The sequence below is a fragment of the Dendrobates tinctorius genome, unplaced genomic scaffold (assembly GCF_039654945.1).
Source record: "Dendrobates tinctorius isolate UK_male_01 unplaced genomic scaffold, ASM3965494v1 ptg000152l, whole genome shotgun sequence".
In the NCBI taxonomy this organism is placed as follows: Eukaryota; Metazoa; Chordata; class Amphibia; order Anura; family Dendrobatidae; genus Dendrobates; species Dendrobates tinctorius.
Window position 1 is genome coordinate 1,814,736 of NW_027361819.1, and position 3,758 is coordinate 1,818,493.

The 3,758-nt window shown below is 43.6% G+C and overlaps 1 pseudogene; it reads left to right on the plus strand.

The window, feature by feature from the left end:
• Positions 1-556: 556 nt before the first annotated feature.
• Positions 557-2,137, plus strand: LOC141050625 (E3 ubiquitin/ISG15 ligase TRIM25-like; annotated as a pseudogene).
• The last annotated feature ends 1,621 nt before the right edge of the window (positions 2,138-3,758 follow it).

A 3,758-nucleotide genomic window follows, 5' to 3' on the forward strand; every position in this document is an offset into this window, starting at 1 on the left:
GGACGCTGGATGGCGTGATGACCTCACCATATAGCGCTATCCATCGTGCCCTATGTGCGCTGTCTCCAGCACAATGCAGGCCGGAAGTGACCTGTGCTCTGCTGGAGTTCCCAGCAGGGCAGGGAGAGGATTCCAGCTCCCCTGCTCCTGTCCCGGCCGGATAATTGAGTGTAGGGAAGGAGCAATGGCCAGAGCACAGTGCAGAGAGGGCTGAGCCTGAACGGTGCCAGTGATTGACACTGCTCACCTTCATGCCTGTGCCCTGGACATCACTGTGCTGCTGCCAGATAAAATGCTGGGCGGCCACAGGCATTCAGCCATGTCCCTCCCCCCCAACGTGTGCTCCCCTCTAGGAATCAGCACCCTAGGCGGGTACTACCCTGCCTACCCCACATCCTGGCCCCGTTTCAGGCCTATGGTGCAACTACAACTACTAAAACTCTCATCCAACCTCAGAACCTGTGAATCAGTTTCTTTCTCATTATCTGAGCTGCATGGGTTTATAGTTTATTCTCAGAAACTCTCCGCCTCTAATAAACTCTTTCACTTTCAGTTCCCGCTCTTTCCCACTACAATGGCGTCTGCGGAGCTGAGGGACGAGCTGAACTGCTCCATCTGCCTGAGCCTCTATACAGATCCCGTATCCCTGAGATGTGGACACAACTTCTGCCGCTCGTGTATTGTGAGTGTGCTGGATGCCCAGGAGGCAGCTGGAGGGTATTCCTGTCCTGCCTGCAGAGCAGAATATCCGGAGCGTCCTGCCCTGGAGAAGAACCAGAAGCTGAGGAACATAGTGGAGCGTTTCTCATCTACTCAGCCTGATATGGAGGAGACCAGGATCTTCTGTACTTACTGTACAAAGTCTCCTGTACTGGCTGTAAGGACATGTCTACATTGTGAAAGCTCCCTATGTGGCGACCACCTGACAGCCCACAACAAGGCATTAGATCATATATTAATAGAACCCACCGACTCTTTTGGTTACAAAAAATGTTCCCACCACAAGAAGGTTCTGGAGTATTACTGCCCGCAGGATGTGGCTTGTCTGTGTGTCTTGCTGCCTGGTTGGCGAACACCAAGGACACCAGGTGGAACTGCTAGATGAGGCTTCTGAGAAGAAGAATAAGAAACTGAGGGAATACGTGGATGCACTAAATCCACAAAAAGCAGATATTCAGGCAAAAGTCCAGAATCTGGTGGATTGTAACAGAAAGATCCAGGAGAAAGCCTCTGATAAGAGGAAGAAATCAGTAAGATATTTATGGACATTAAGAAGAAACTGGAAATGGCAGAAAAGAATGCGCTGAGCGAGGTCTCCAGGCAGGAGGAGAAGATTGTGTCCCAGATATCTAATCTGATCAAAAAACTGGAAATACAGGAGGATGAACTGTCCAAGAAGATGCGTCAGGTGGAGGAGATGTGTCGTGTCACTGACCCAATAAGACTCTTACAAGAAAGTGACATTACAGTATGTAGTCATGGAGGTGATGAGGACACAGGTGGAGATGGTGGAGAGGTCAGTTCTGAGGAGGATCTGAATGAGGCTCTGATCTCACTTACCTTACACCGATCTATGAGGGATATTGTCACCAATGTAACATCAGAGCTCGGGGTCCATGTCCCCGACATATTGCTGGACGTGGACACTGCTCATGAATGTGTGAAGATATCAGAAGATCTGAAAACAGCAACAGATTTAGGAGAAAAACAGAAGAAGCCAGAATCACCAGGAAAATTTCTTACTTATGCTCATGTGTTAAGCAGATGTGGTCTCTCCTCAGGAAGACATTACTGGGAGGTAGAGAGGAACCAGATAGGAAGATGTGCCATCGGATTTTCCTATCCAAGTATAGAAAGGGAAGGAGAAGAGTCTTGTATTGGATATAATGATAAATCTTGGTGTTTGGATATGTATAATGGAGGATATAAAGTATGGCACAACTCCGATAAACTAATCCTCAATGTAAAGCCAACATATCCGACACTTGGAGTCTTCTTAGACTATGAGGCCGGGCGTCTGTCCTTCTATGAGCTGTGTGACCCCATCAGACACTTACACACCTTTACCGCCTCCTTCACTGAACCCCTACATGTTATCTTCTATGTGAATAAAGGAGCCTCTATTACAATAAGCTGAGGCCGAGATTAAATGTTAGGCCGGGATCACACATGCGAGAAACTTGGACGAGTCTCACGTTAATACCCGGCATTGCCGCCAGCACTTGGACAGGAGCATGCGTTTGCATGTATTTCTATGCAGTTGCATGCTCCATTCCTGAGTGCCGGCGGCAGTGCTGGGTATTAAACGTGAGACTCGTCCGAGTTTCTTGCATGTGTGATCCCGGCCTTAATGTGTGAATGGTCCCTGTTTTTGATTGTTTAGAATTAATGGGTTACTATCATCTCATTAACTGCTGGCATACGGAAAGGCTATGCAATACATTTCCAGACTGCTGGGACCCCACTGAAGACTGAAGGAACCACCGCCCACTGTGATTTTTTTATGCTGTGGAAACTGACTAACGTCGCAATTTTTAAATCTACAACATGTCAATTTCTTTTGCGGTAAAATATACATTTTGTTTGCAGATTTTTCTTATAGACTTCAACAAGATGAGGAAAGTCTATGAAAAATTCACCAAATACTCATTGTGGGGCTGCGGCGATCCACGTGATATCTTTGATTTTGATCTGTGGTTTTCCCGATCGACTCGGTCGGCAAAAAAACATGGATATGTGAGCAGCTACTTAGGACATAACAGGTACATGTTCTATTCCATGAAAAACGGTGATGGAGCTTGTATGTGACCTACGGATGCCTGAATGAGACCTAAGGGCTCATACCCATTTGTGAGAAATACAGACGAGTGCAATCCGATAAAAAATCGGATTGCACTTGGACCACTGTTATTCAAAGGGTGACGTTTCATCTGTTATTTTTTTTTCTCAGTTGAAATCGGACTGAGAAAAAAAATCACAGCATGCTGCGTATCTAGAACGAGACTCGCCAATGCAAGTCAATGGGTGTGAGAAAAAAATCGCACAGCACTCGCACTATGCAAGTGTTGTCCGATTTTTACGCACTGGTGTCCTTTGAAAAGCCGGCAATTCATGTCCGGCTACTGTAAAATCACACTGATAGCTTAGAAACAATAGATATATATACAAAGAATACATAAATATATATATAGATGTCAGTGACACACACATACGTGTATATATAGTAAACATATAATATATATGTAATATATAATATGTATAGATTTAATATATGCACTGTGTATATATATATATATATATATAGATAGATATTAGATAGAATAAAAGCCAGCAAATGTTGTGCCACGTACAGTGTAATCACAGAGTGACAGGTGAGAATAGAATAGATAGAATAGATATATACACATAGAATAGATGTGTGTGTGTATATATATATATATATATATATATATATACACACATGTCAGTGACAAATCCAATTAGTATATTGTGTGTGCAAAATTCTGGACTTGTATTTAATTAATAAATGATTATTTCACAGAAAAAAAAATGGTGTGGGGTGAAATATACAGAATGCATTCAGACCATTACATAGCTGCATTTCTGGTCACACAGTTCAGACAGACATACACAATCTTGAGAACTGTTTGTTTATTTTACCTGAAACCCTTTCACATCACAAACAGTTCTAAGTTTCTATATCTTGTTAGACAATGCTCATAGTGACACAATCTTGAGAACTGTTTGTTTATTACCTG